Genomic DNA, 14,577 nt, shown 5'->3' with positions numbered 1-14,577 from the left:
ATCGTTGTAAAGTTTGAAAAATATGTCGTGTTCTTTACAAAGGTTTCACCCATTTGAACCCAGAAGTTAGAACATAGCTTTTTGTTCCTTTTGTCTTTTGTCTCAGGGCACTTTCTTAAGGTTGTATCTGAGTCTCTTTATTAGATACTGTTTGAGACTATAAGTTCATTTACTGTATTTCTATTTATTCTTCCATTCAGTACAGAGTACCTAGAACTTTTGCTAGCCACTGTGCTGGGGATAACTGTAAGATGCAGGGAACGTATGATCAGGTGGGGTGTCAAGTGTAGTCAATGCCTAGCACAGGGCATGTGACAGGTGCCCCACTGGGGCCAGGGGGCATTGGACAGTGGGGGCAACAAACAACATTGTGTTCAGGGAATCCTTCCCAGGTACTACAAAGCTGAGTCCCATGAGGCCAATAGGAGTTGACCTGATAGAATGTTCTAGTGAGAGGGGGTCCTACTTTTAAAGAGCACAAAGCAACCTTCAGGAACCTGCAAGTAAGGCTGGAGTTGAGAGGTAAGAGGGAGGGACTCAAGTGAAGGAGGTGAGAAAGAGGAGGCTGTAAGGTAGGCAGGGAGCCACATTCCAAAGGGCCTTTTTTTTTTTTTTTTTAAGATTTTATTTGAGAGGGAACGAGCAGTGGGGTGGGGCAGAGGGGGGGAGAGAGAGAGAAGCAGACTCCCTGCTGAGCAGGGAGCCTGATGTGGGGCTCGATCCTCGGAAACCAGGGATCATGACCTGAGCCAAAAGCAGACGCTTAACTTAACTGAGCCACCCAGGCGCTCCAAAGTGAAATTAACTTAAAAGTATATTTAACTTAATATGTCCAAGAACATTATCATTTCAGCATGTAATCGGTATCAGAAACTGTGAATACGCTATTTCACATTTTTTCGTGCTGCATCTTCGAATCTGGTGTGTATTTGAGTCTCACAGCCCCTCTCGATTCATGCCATCCGCGTTCCCAGTGCTCAGTAGACACGCATAGCCAGTGGCTATCATATTGGACAGCACAGCTCCCAAGCTAATGTGTTTGGGAAGCTGTCAGTGTGTTTTAAAGGGAACATGGTATGATGCGATTTTTGGGTTAGAAAGAGGACTGGACTGGAAGAGGACAAGACTAGAGTCAGGAAAGCCGTTAGGAGCTTGCTGTGTTTCAGGCTGGAGATGGTGCTGGAAGGAACTGAGGGAGAACCACGCTGGAGAGCTGGAGGGAGGTGGGTGAATTCAAGAGGTTTTGGGGGAGGAGGTGGTTAGGGATATGACTGAATGCATGGGCTTGTGAGAGAAAACAGGCTCAGAGCCGCTGGGTTTTCCAGCTTTGCTGTCTGGGGTTTAGTGGTGCCAATCGGTGGGGATGAAAGTCTCGGAGAGGCCATGTCTGTGAATAGGGAAAGACGAGTTCTATCCCAGACATGAGGACTCGGGCGTCAGTGGACATCCCAGTGGAGATGTCCAGTGGGCAATACCAGGAGGTGTACCTCCTGGAGCACAGGAAGGAGATCTGAGGTGAAATGCAGACTTCACAAATCCTAGGATTATTTTATTTAAAAAAAATTTTTTTTTTCCAAAGATTTTATTTATTTATTTGAAGAGAGAGTGGGGGAAAGAGCAGGAAAGCAGGGGGTAGGGAGAGGGTCAAGCCGACTCTCTGCGCTGAGCCCGGAGCCAGATGCGCGGCGGCTGACCCCACAACCCTGAGATCATGACCTGAAACGAAACCAAGGGTTAGACGTTTAACTGACTGAGCCTCCCAGGCACCGCCCCCCGCCCCAGGATTATCTTAAATATTAATTGAAGCTCTGAAACTGGACGAGAGGGTAGACTGGAAAGGAGGCTAGCTTGGAGCACCAGCATTTAAGGGATAGACAGAGAAGGAAGATCCGTCAGAGGAGGTGCAGTTGGGGAGGAGCAAAACCAGGGGAAAGACACAGAGCAAGGGAAGAGAGTGTTACAAGGAAGGCAAAGACAGTCGAGTGGGCAGGTGGTGAATGAGCAAATCTGTCACATACCTAAAAGCGGGTGTGAATAGTAGTGTTTTCTCAGCTTGTTCCTGTCTCCAAATACTCTTCAGCATTTCCTCATGCTTAAATTAAATCTAAGCCTCCCTGACTCCCATTCCTTTTTCTGATGTGGCAGAGGACCGCAGATGGGCCAAATCTAATTCTACATTCTCTTTATCCAGCAATTATTTTATGCCTACACTGTGTCTGTCGTCATCCTTTATACCATAGAAGACAGGAGTGACAGCAAGTGCACAGCTGGTAAGAGAGACAAGGAAACAAATAATGACAATACAATTTAGCAAGTTCTATGGAACATTGTTTCATAAAATTATTTTATGCTAAAATAGTGATTCTCAAAACACCAGAAGATATGCTGTCTTATTATTTCTAACAACTTTGCCTTCCCCGACTCCACTCTTGCCTCGTTCTGAGCCAACTCGAGTTGCCTTTTTAAACGATAAATCAGTAATGGTGAGGGTACTAAGATTCTCAGGACTGTTCCATATCTGGGTCAGCCAAATAGCTAGTGGTGGTGTTGGTATTCTAACCAGGTTCCTCTGACCCCAAGTTCGGTGCCTTTCTAGAACTTACAAACCTGTTGATTTTCCTGTGCACCTCCAGTGCTGGTTTCTTTCAAGTTTTATCAGGCTTGATTTTTATCATCTCACTACTTTCTTGTAATACCATTTAGGAATGTGTTCCGCTGCAAGGTATGGAAAACCCATTAATGATGACAAAGAAATCGGTGTTTGTCACATGCAACACAAATGGAAGCCACCACATGGGTGCCTACCATGTGCCAGATTGTTCTAGTCCCTGTGGACACAGCAGCTAACATGGCCCATGTTCTAAAGCAGGGATCAGTACACTTTGTAAAGGGCCAGTTAATAAATACTGTATGAAGGCTTTGCAAGCCATAGGGTCTCTGCTGCAGTTACCCAAGGCTGCCCTTGTATGCAGGAACCGTGTGGACAGTGTGTAAATGAGTAGATGTGGCTTTGTTCCAATAAAACTTTATTTATAACACGGGAAGCCCTAGTTTGGCAGCACTACTCTGAAGAGTGATGACTGTGCAAGGCATCCTGTTCGTTTTACCGATAGTATTTCACTGATTCCAGAAAAGCCCATCATACACCCTTTCTCTGTTGAGGAAGCTTAAGACTTAAAGAGGTTAAGTCATTTTCACGAAGGAGCACGGCTGGGAAATTTGGAAATTTGAGAGCCGCGATTCGGGTTCAGTTCTGTCTAAACACAAGCTCGTGCTCCCCACCACCCTTCCATTCTGACCCCGTTCCCGTGTTTTGTTCTGTGTCAATTACAAAATCCCAACCTGAGAGTTAATTTTGTAAGGTTAAAAAGAATAAGTTGTTTCGACAGAGCGGATCTGTGATGTTGGGATGGGGAGGCAGAGGTGCCTGGGGAAGGGTACAAGGAGGGTTTCTGGGGCCCTTGGCCGAGTTCTGTTTCTTGATCTGGCTGCTGGTTCTATGCGTATAATCAGCATGTACAAGTGCAGTGACCTCTACGCTCACCCCATGTGTTCCGTGTGTGTATAAAACGTCAATAAAAGTTTATCCCCGGGCTCGCCTAGGTGGCCCAGTCGGTTGGGCGTCTGCCTTTGGCTCGGGTCATGATCCCAGGGTCCTGGGATGGAGCCCCGCATTGGGTCCCTTGCTCGGGATTTCATTTGTCAGAGAGCGAGCGCGAGCGCAAGCAGGGTAGTCTGCTTCTCCCTCTGCCTCTGCCGGTCCCCCTGCTTGTGCTCGCGTGCTTTCTCTCTCTCTGACAAACAAATAAATAAAATCTTTTTTAAAAAAGTGTGTTCCCAAATTCAATGAGGTAAAAGCACATAGGAGCAGAAATAATGACCAAAAAGTGCCCCAAGGCTGGCTGACAGCATCTATTTTGGAAGAACCAAGGACAAGTCTTGATTTTTGTTGAACTGAGGAAGAGCCACTCACCTGCGAAAACAGTAAACTCTGGCTGGGTTTTCACCTCTGCTCTTAGTAAAGATGCTCGAAAATTGAAGATTTCTGTCCAGCGGTTTCTCTTTCCTCCCCAGATTCTGTTGATTTCTAGCGGGGTGGTATATTGTAGCAGCTCAGGAAAGGGGCTTTGCGATCTGACTCCCAGCCCTGAAGTCAGTGCAGCAGGACGACTCAGCGGCAGGATGACAGGAGCTGAGCCTCGCTTTACTTGTGGGTGGAATGGGCACAATAGTGCCCAACCGTTGGGGTTTTTGAAAGAATCAGATGTGGTAAGATCAATCAGCATGTAACCTGTGTTGGGGGACCTGTTCGAGTGTTTAAAAAGTATTCGTTATGGAGACTCTTATCATGATCATTTTTTTTAATTGTCAAAAACAGAGGTCATAAGAGTTACCATCTTAACCATCTCTTAAGTTCCGGGACAGTAGCATTAACTGTATTCACGTTGTGTCACTGATCTCTGGAATGTTTTCGTCTTTATTTTTTATTTAATTTTTTTTATGATTTTATTTATTCATTTGACAGAGGGCACAGGCAGGGGGAACAGCAGGCAGAGGGAGAAGCAGACTCCCCACTGAGCAGGGAGCCCGATCTGGGGCTCAATCCCAGGACCCGGGGACCACGGCCCGAGCCAAAGGCAGACTTAACCAACTGAGCCACCCAGGCGTCCCTGTTTCCATCTTTTAAAAATGAAAATTCCATTCCCTTCTACAACGCCTCATTTCCTCTCCCCCCACCAACCCCGGGCAACCACCATTCTACTTCTGTTTCTAGGAATTGGACTACTTGAGATACTTCTAAGTGGACTCAAACAGCATTTATCTTTTTTGTGACTTATCTCACTGAGTATCATGTCCTCAAGACGCGGCCACAGTGTAGCATATGACAGGATACCCATCCTTTTTAAGGCTCAGTGATACTGTTGTGTGGAGGTGCCACGTTTTGGGTGTCCGTTCATCTGTGGGTGGACCTGGAGGTTGTGTATTCACAACCCTCAGTGGTTGTGAATAATGCTGCAGTGAACACAAGTGCGTCATCAGCCTGGTGTTTCGATGCTCCTGTTATGCTTATCACCTTTACCAGCTTCATTTGGGAGGCTGCTGACTTAACCTGCCAAACCAAGAGGAAGCATGGTTGGTCTCACCATGTCTAAACGTGGGCTGTCATAGCCGGCTTTGCCCATGTGCCTGCCTGTGCATGTTATATGGGAAACTAGGGTCCCCCAAGTCGTTGGCACACGGAGTTGTGGACCTTTGTGCCTGGGCGGTCGGTCCAGGCAGCTCGTGTCCCAGCCCAGCTTTCCATCCCTCGGCTTATTGTTTCCATCCCGTGAGGAGCCCACGTCAGAGCAGGCTGCTCAGGACGGGGTTGCAAAAGCCTAAGGGGAGTAGGCATGCTCTCCATGGTCTAAGATGGGACATAAACTAGTGATAATTGGTAATCAGTTATGCTCTACCCTTAATTAGACTTGTCCCATGGCTTGCCAGTTAATAGAGTTGATGGCTGTGTGTACATGCGAGTTTGGCCTGCCCTTGTCCTTGAGTCCAAGCAGCCGTGCTCATGAGATTGCCCCACAGGAGCAGACACCTGTTTTCATCAGCTCTTTTATCGATTGGTCTTTCCATGGCAGAAACAAGAGTGATCCTGGGACTCGAGACTCTGCTTAATATGCCAGTTAATGAGTAGCCAGAGTCGTGGGGCGATAGAAGGCCAGAAAGTTGCCATTGGGGTGAACTCAAAGACCTAACTCTCCTTGGTCGTCTTCTGTGCGCCACGACTCTGCTCCACACCTAAATGCATCTCATTTGTTCGTTGTACAAGAGGTGGGCAAACAGAGCCAGACGGCAAATGTGCGAGGCTTTGCAGGCCTTGCCATCTCTATGGCAACCCCCAGCACTGCCACAGACAATACGTGAACCGATGTGCACGGTTGTGTCCCAGTAAAACTTTATTAAGGGGCATGGATTTTTGACTTTCATAGTTCTCGCGTCGTGAAATAACGCTGCTTCTGTTGTTGTTTTTCAACCACTTAAGAGTGTAAAAGCCAGTCTTTGCTTTCAGGCTGTACCAAAGGACGTGGTAGTTGGGATTCGGCTCCTGGGCCTTCGTTTGCCCATCTCTGCTTTTTATAGTATTTCTGTGAGGTCGGTATTTTATCATCTACATTTTATAGGGAGCCGATTCAGAGAGGTAACTTGCTCAGTACTTAATGATGAGCTGTATAACCAGGTTTATAACCAGGGTTTACACACGGGCCTGTCTCAGCGAGTGCAGTCTGCTCTCTGCTCGACTTGGCCGCCTTTCCTCACATTGGCCCTGGGAGTTCAGAGGGCTGCACGAACCTCAGTGACCGAGATGGGTGTGTAGGTGCGTACCACTGACCTCAGAAGCCTGTCGAGGATGCCAGGAAAAACCGCACTGTGGCTTGTAAATCTCTATTTGAACATTTGCTTCGTCATACAGCAGCTGGGTAGATTTCTGAACCTTTTTGATTTTGTATCTTATCTGGAAAATGGGATTAATAAATGATGATTTTACCAGGTTGTCATGAGATACTTTGCAATGATGAGCCCAGCAGGGTTCTTGCACATAGTAGGCACTCGGATATCTGTTGTGTTTTGTGCTTGCGTTCAAGCTCAGAAACCAATGAACTGGCCCACCAGTCTTTCATTAAAGCTACATTGTGTACCGGTCTTATATGAATTCCAATTTCTAATAAATACTGGTAAAGCTCAGGAAGAAGGTTGGCCTCTTTTTGTTCATTTTATATCCTTCTCTGTGCCAGGAGAAAAGTTTTGCCACGGGTAGGTGTCTTAGCTCAGGCTGCCCTAACAAGATACGGCAGACTGTGTGACTTGAATAGCAGACATTTATCTCTCACAGTATTGGAGGCTGGAAGTCTGAGATCAGGGCGCCAGCCTGGTCAGATTCTGGTGAGGACTCTCCTTCTGGCTGGCAGGTGGTTACCGTCTCCACTGCGTCCTCACATGATGCAGAGAGACAAAAGATCTTTCTTTTCTTGTAAGGCCACAGCCCTATCAGATCAGGGTCCCCACGTTTATGACTTTATTAAACCTTAATTACCTTGTAAAGACCCCATCTCCAGACACAGCCACACTGGGGGGCTAGGGCTTCAACATTGGGATTTTGGAGGGACACAGTTCAGTCCATAGCTGCAGGCAGGCTTTCCAGGGGCTTGAAGCCACAGAGACCATGGCTGCATCCCTTGCTGGTGGTTTCCCAGCCCCACCGGGGTCGGACAGACCTCCTCATGTATGCTTAGTAGCAGCCTCCTGACCTTCGTCCTGGAGGTCTGAGGACATCATAGGCCAGGAGGGGCTCTTTGTGGAACACGCCGGGTGTAACGGATGAAGACTGTTGCAGAACCACGGACAAAAGTTTGGGAATCTAGCAGCAGTCCTCAAGGTTGTGGAGTGCCTCTATTCACCACACAGAGCAGCACTGTGTTTGATGGGACAGTGGCTGTGTTAATGGGGCAGTTCTCAGAGGAGGCAAAGCTCTCCTTGAGCAGAGAGAGTCTGGGAAGAGGAAGGATCGCTAGAAAAATAGAGCAGTCGGGTCATCTTCCATTTCTTAAGCTGGAAAGATACATGGTTTTTTGTTTTCATTTTGGTTTCTGATTAATAGACTTCTCTAAAGATTTTATTCATTTATTAGAGAGAGAGAGCACGAACAGGGGAGGGGCAGAGGGAAATGGAGAAGCAGATTCCCCACTGAGCAGGGAGCCCGATGCAGGGCTCGGTCCCAGGACCCTGGGATCATGACCTGAGCCGAAAGCAGACGCTTAACCTCCTGAGCCACCCACGCGCCCTGCAGTGTTTCTTATAGGCGGCATAGAGTTGGATCTTGCCTTTCTGTCCAGTCTAACAATCCTGCTTTTTAATTGGGGGTGTTGAGAGCATTTACATGTAATGCGATTGTTGATGTATGATTTAATGGGTCATCTTGCTATTTTCTGTTTGTCTTCTCCATTTTTTTTTTTAAAGATTTTATTTATTTATTTGACAGAGAGAGACAGCGAGAGCAGGAACACAAGCAGGGGGAGTGGGAGAGGGAGAAGCAGGCTTCCCGCGGAACAGGGAGCCCGATGTGGGACTCGATCCCAGGACCCTGGGATCATGACCTGAGCCGAAGGCAGACGCTTAACGACTGAGCCACCCAGGTGCCCTCCATTTTTTTTTTTAAATATTTTTTTGTCAGAGAGCATGAGCAGGGGAGGGAGGTAGAGGTAGAGGCAGAGGGAAAGGGAGAAGCAGGCTCCCCGCTAAACAGGGAGCCTGATGTGGGGCTTGATCCCAGGCCCCTGGGATCATGCCCTGAGCTGAAGGCAGACGCTTAACTGACTGAGCCACCCAAGCGCCCCTTCTTCACATTTCTTATGCTTGAGGTTTTTTCTGAGCTTTTCAGATCTGTTGAGTTTATGGTTTTCATCAAATTTGGAAATTTTTCAGCCATTATTTCTTTTAATCCTCTATCTGGTTTTTTGCCCCTCTCCTGCCATCTCTTGTCCTTTGTGGCTCCAATTCCATGCATGTTAGGCTGCCCAAAGTTGTTCTACAGTTCTCTTATGCTCTATTAATTTTTTTGGTAATACTTCTCTGTTTCGTTTTGAATTGTTTCTGTTATATCTTCAAGTTCATTAGTATTTCTTCTGCAGTGTGTAATCTGATTTTAATTTCATCCAATATTTTTTGTTGTTTTTTTAATCTCACACAATATGGTTTTTTGTCTCTAGAGGTTGGTCTTTTTTATATCTTCTTTATGTCAACTTTGAACATAAGGAATGCAGTTGTAATAACTGTCTTTATGTCCTTCTCCACTAATTCTAACACCTGTGTTCTATGTTAGATTTGATTGTTGTTGTTTTGTCTCTGATTATGGATCCTATTTTCCTGCTTCCTTGTATGTCTGGTGATTTTCGTTATTGGCTGTCAGATATTGTGAATTTTACCTTGCTGAATCCTGGATACTTTTATATTCCTATAAACTTTTATTGAGTGTCCTGGGATGAAATTAAGTTGTTTGGAAACCATTTAGTCATTTCAGATCTGGATTTTAAGATGTGTTAAATGGGACTGGTGTAGTGTATGGTCTGGGGTTAATTATTCCTTACAGCTCAGGGATGACCCTTTGGTACTTTACCCAGTGCCCCCAGAATCATGAGGCCGTCTGGTCTGGCCAGTGAGAATTAGTAGTAGCCTGGACACTGTGTGAGCACCAGGCCCTGGTACCTTGAGTCCTTTCATTGGTTCTTTCTCCCCAGTCTTGGGTACTTTTCTTACAAGGAGACACTGATCAGTATTCAGCTGATTACTCTCAAAGGGAACCTTCTGTACTCTCCCAAATGCTCTTTTTGGAGGTAGCTTTCTCCTGTCTGGTACAGCCCTGTGAATTCTCAGCCCTACCTTTTTAACTCATGGATTTGTCAGATTCTTCCTCCCTGTACCACAGTCTAGAAACCCACTCAAGGCCAGAAGGCTAGGGCAAGTGTAGGGACCAGGATTCTATTTGCTTGTCTGTCAGTGATCACTGTTTCTCACTGTCTGGTGTCCTGAGCCTTCAGATCTGTTGTGCTAAGTGTGTTTTCCTTTTGGTTTTGTTTTATTTTTTCATATAGGAAGATAAATCCAGTCCCTGTTAATCCATTTTGACCAGAATAAAAAACGTCCAACAGGTTTAAAAAGAAAGCCACATGGCTCAGTTGGTTAAGCGACTGCCTTCGGCTCAGGTCATGATCCTGGAGTCCCGGGAATCGAGTCCCACGTCGGGCTCCCTGCTCAGTGGGGGGTCTGCTTCTCCCTCTGACCCTCTTCCCTCTCATGCTCTCTGTCTCTCATTCTCTCTCTCTCAAATAAATAAATAAAATATTAAAAAAAATAGAAAGCCACACTTAACATTAATGTGAAAAGTTACATTTAAACAAATTATTACAAAAATTCAAAGTAATTTCTTGTAGGAGTCAGCTTGCAGAAAGACTGCTTTGTTGCAATGAATTCTAGACACTGGATAATTTGCTGTAACATTTTATATCCTTCCTATATATGTTAGAGTTGATGAAATATTTCTGTTGCGTGCCGTTTTGATTTTTAAACTTGAAGAGGAGAGCCGAGCTTTTGTTGAGTCTGTTAGCTTTTAGAGGAGCTGTGTATTATGTTGCAGAAAAAGCACAGCTTTGGGGTCAAATGGACTTGATGTTGAATCCTGGCTATGTGTGACCTTGAACAGCTTAAATAAGCTTTCTGAGCTTGGCTTCCTTCCTGTGTAGAATGACCACATCGTCTGGAACATAAAACGAGAATGTATAAAGCACCTATCTATCAGTGCCTGGCACACAGGACGTGCTCAAGAAATAGTCTCTTCCCAGTGCTCTGACATCAAGTAACTGAGTCTCTCTTAATGAGAACCTTTCCAAAATACCTCAAATATTTTAGTTGCCTACAAACTCTACCTAAAATGTCACTCACCAAAATAACAGAGGCTAAAGATGTTGAGGGAACAGTGGTTCATCCTGCCTTACTGTTCATACCTAAGCATTACAGTGTTTCTTCTAACACTGATATTAACAGAAGGTCAGAGGAAAATAGGGAGCCTGACTGAAATGTAGGCAAACCGGAGAAGACAGGGCTGGAAAGCTGTGTTGAAGCCAAACTGTGGAAGGTAGACGTTAGGGGCTGAGTTGTGTCTCCCCGAAATTTGTATGTGGAAGCTCTAGTACCTAGTGCCTCAGAACAAGACTGTGCTACAAGATAGGGCCTTTAAAGAGGTGGTTAAGTTAAAGTGAGGCCATGAAGGTAGGCCCTAATCCAATTGACAGTTGTCACTCTACAAAGAGGGAATTTGGAGGTACCTGAGAGACACCAGGGGGATGCATGCACAGAGGCGGGATCATGGGAGCATGCAGCCAGAAGGCGGCCATTTGTAAGTCAAGGAGAACTCGGGAGAAACCAAGCCTGTGACACCGTGAGCCTCCAGAGTTGTGAGGAGATAAAAGTGTGTTGTCCAAGCCCCCAGGTCTGTGGTGGTTTGGCATGGCAGCCCCAGCAACCTCTTGCTACCAGGGAAGTTCCCTGATTTAGTGAGTTTTACTGACTGGAGTGACGTTTCTAGAAATTCGTTCATTTTAACCAAATCCCTTGGTCATCTGGTAGCATGGATGTGTAGGTGTGCTCTGGAGACCAGCAGCATGGTTTTGGAGAGAACAGGGATGTGTGTGTGGCTTGGTTGAAGGGGTGGGCAGTGGGGTTAGAGATCGATCATTACAGTTGTGACCCTCTAGAGATCTGTGGGCAGGGGAAAAAAAGGTGATGGTGCTTTTGTCGCCTTTTTAACTGGTCTGGAACTTGCTTCTGTTCTGCTTAGGTTGAGTGACCAAGTGATCTGTCTGCGATGACCTCGTCTACTTCAGATGCTTCCCAGCCCAGTGGCTTTTCCTGTATATCAAAACTTCCGTGCTTTACTTCTATCCAGCAGCAGCCCTGTTTGTCTTCTTGCTCCTTCTAGCTCATCCATTTGTGGTAACTTAAGTCCTCTGTGCGCAAGACCTTTTCTCTGAGCCCTGCAGATATCACTGTAACTGGTAAGCAGAGAGGTTCTCAGAGGCCCTGAGTCATCCGCCCCCCCTCCCCCCCCCCCCGCCCAACCCCAGCACCCTCCCCAGGTGAGCTGTGACGTGATCGACGGCTTCCAGCATGGCTGCTGCTGAGCCTTACCAAACAGCCTCATTCACGCCGGTCTGATGTTCCCAGACCTGCTTGTTCTAAAACCACATGCTCACTTGGCTCAAATCGGTGCTTGTATTTCATGCTTGCCACAGAAATGCCCAAAACAGACGAGAGCTGTTTTAAAACAATTCATAAAATTGGCATCAACGTTGCCAGAGCACAGTTGTTTTGCCCTGAGCGGTTTGTGGAAGTTGAGGCAGCTTCTGTGGCAGAACTGGCGATGGGGAAGGTTCTCGGAGAGGGTCCCCCGAGGCAGCCGTGGCGGCCGGGCAAGCGCAGGCCTGCAGGCCCGTGAGTGTGCACGCCGAAGCTGGGGGGAGGGGGGTCCTACTAGGGTTCTCCAGTTGACGTACTGTCCCATGCAACACGACGACTTCACATACTCTGTCCCTGCCTCCGTCCTGCAACCCTCCAATTTAACAGGGAGGCAGAAGGCAGCAATAAGGAACTTCCCTATCTTCCCGACACAGACATGTAAACTCGCATTCGGTATTTTAGTTCTCATCTTATTTGACCTTTCATTAGTTCTCGGTATAATTCCTTCTTGAAACACTGTCTTCCCGTGGCTTCTGTGACGTAACTTTCCTTTTTTCCCTTCTGTCCTCATCTGCTTCCACCAGGCTGTTCCATGGCGGAGGCGCCATCTTTGGTCATGCATTTCATCCTCTGGATTCCGTGAGGCTGTCTTACCCTCCGCAGAGTCAGAGTGAAGGCGACTTCTAATGTGAGATGCCCTGTCCGGGCTTCGCCTCTGAGCTCCTGACCAGTGTGCCCCACCATTATCATACTGTCTCTTGCTCATGAAATCCAAGGGCACCTCATAAAATGAAAGCCTAGAACCTCCATCCTGGCCCTTTTCCGGTACTCCTGTCTCTGTGAACGGTGCCAGTGTCTGCCCAGAGGCCCTCGCCAGGAATCCTGGTGTCGTTTTGGTCATTGTCTCCTCCCTGAGCCACCAAATCCAGTCCATCAATAAGTCCCTTTTGATTTTACCTCGTAAGTTTTCTTCAATCCACCCACTTTTCCCCGATCTCTGCTTCTGCACCCCTGCTCCAAGGTAGCATGCTCTCAGCCTGCATCTACTCCGGCCCCCTCTGGCTAGTCTCACACCGCCAGCTTCATCTTTTTAAAGTGCACACCTGATGGTATCAGCCCTGTGCTTAAATCTCACTTGGTATTGCTCTTAGGCTAAGGATGAAGAACCTCAGCATGGCCGCGGGGGTGCAGTCTGACCCCTTCCTAACCCACCCGCCTTGCTCTGCGGCTGCGGCGCTCCCCTCACACCTCCAGCATCTGGACAAAGGTTTTACGTGTGTGTGCTTCTTCTCGTCCCCTTCACATCTCCACATGACATCATCTTCAGGGACCCATTCCCTCCACAGTGTCATGTTCATATCAGGTCTCAGGTTCCCCCTACCTGCATCCCTGGTCAGACCTCTCCGTCCCAGCCCTTGGGAGTCCTCTGCCCTCCCTCCATTCTGTTTCTATCAGGCACAACTTTGCTTTTGTCAGGAAGGGTTTGGTTCATGTCTCTTCCTCACTAGACCGTAGGCTCCGTGAAGCGGGGACCATGCTGAGTTTGTTTCATCACTGGGTTCCCAGAGCCTACCCTGGAGACACAGTAATTTTTTGTTAAATGAATAAAAAAGTTTAAGAACAGGGTTTAAGTCCCAGCTCTGGGCACTGATTGTCTGGTTTCTTATCCCGTGGAAGTGCATTTGGCACCTGATCCATCTGTTAAGAGTCTTAAGAGGGAAATAATACAACTTGCAAACGTTGATTGTAGTTTTAAATATTTACGTTCTCACATTTGAGGGTTGAGGTTTATAATTATCACAGTGGAGATGATCCTAAGTCAAGTAATGCCATTATTTTTTTTTAAGTTTATTTATGTAAGTAATCTCTACATGCAGCGTGGGGCTCGAACTCACAATCCTGAGATCAAGAATCACACGCTCCTCTGAGCCAGCCACATGCCCCTAATGCCATTGGATTTTGGTTTTTTCTCTCTCATAGGAGATCAGTAGGGGGTGGGAAATACAGAAATTCTCATTTCATTATGAAATCTCACTGCTTTGAAAAGGCGAATGGGGAAAGAGTAACCTGAATAAGTAGATACTTAACATTTTTAGTGTTTTCATTATGAGAATTCTTAGCGCTCACTTAAGGTAATTTGGATAATGGAGAAAGGCAGAAGACAGGAAATCATCCATCTTCCAGCCTCCCAAACATATTTCCCCACATGCTTAAATATTCAGCAAGAACATAATTTTTAATGCCTGCAGGGCAATGTGTCCTGTAGATTACTTATTTATTTATTGTTATTGTCAAAATTTTTCACCATTAGGAATGCTAATCACAGCATTTTTATTTCACATAAATCTTTGTGTGCCTAAAGGTATAATTTCCCAAAGTTCCCTGACTGGCTGGAAGAGTATGTGTAGGAGTGTTTTTTTAGGCTTTAGATCATTATTCCCTCCAGAAACATACCAATTCATCTCTCCACCAATAGAGTTAAGACAGTGCACATTTCCCTGCCAAATTGGGGTATCATGAATACACATATACATATAGTCCTATCTAGATGCAGATTTAGTGGGTGGAAGGGGTATTTGATTTTTCAGACTTGCACTTGTAGTGTGGATTGCTCCTGAATTTGAACATTTTCCCCGTTAGCCACTGTTAACTTTTTTCTCTGTCAGTTACCTGTTATTCTTTGCATCGTTTGGGAGTGTTCTGTTTTTCGTATTTACTTATAAAACCCTTTTTACATTAAGCACAGTAACCTTGTCTTCTGTAAAAACCCATTCCAGATGACCACAAGTTCAAAAGGAG

At 46.3% G+C, this 14,577-nt stretch overlaps 1 protein-coding gene across 11 annotated transcripts in view; it reads left to right on the top strand.

Annotated features, from left to right (window-relative positions):
- Positions 1-14,577, top strand: part of FARP1 (FERM, ARH/RhoGEF and pleckstrin domain protein 1) — a 265,189-nt gene that overhangs the window by 173,129 nt on the left and 77,483 nt on the right. The gene's annotated exons all lie outside the window — the stretch shown is intronic.

The sequence above is a fragment of the Zalophus californianus genome, chromosome 3 (genome assembly GCF_009762305.2).
Source record: "Zalophus californianus isolate mZalCal1 chromosome 3, mZalCal1.pri.v2, whole genome shotgun sequence".
NCBI lineage: Eukaryota > Metazoa > Chordata > Mammalia > Carnivora > Otariidae > Zalophus > Zalophus californianus.
This window is presented reverse-complemented; position numbering and strand designations above follow the sequence as displayed.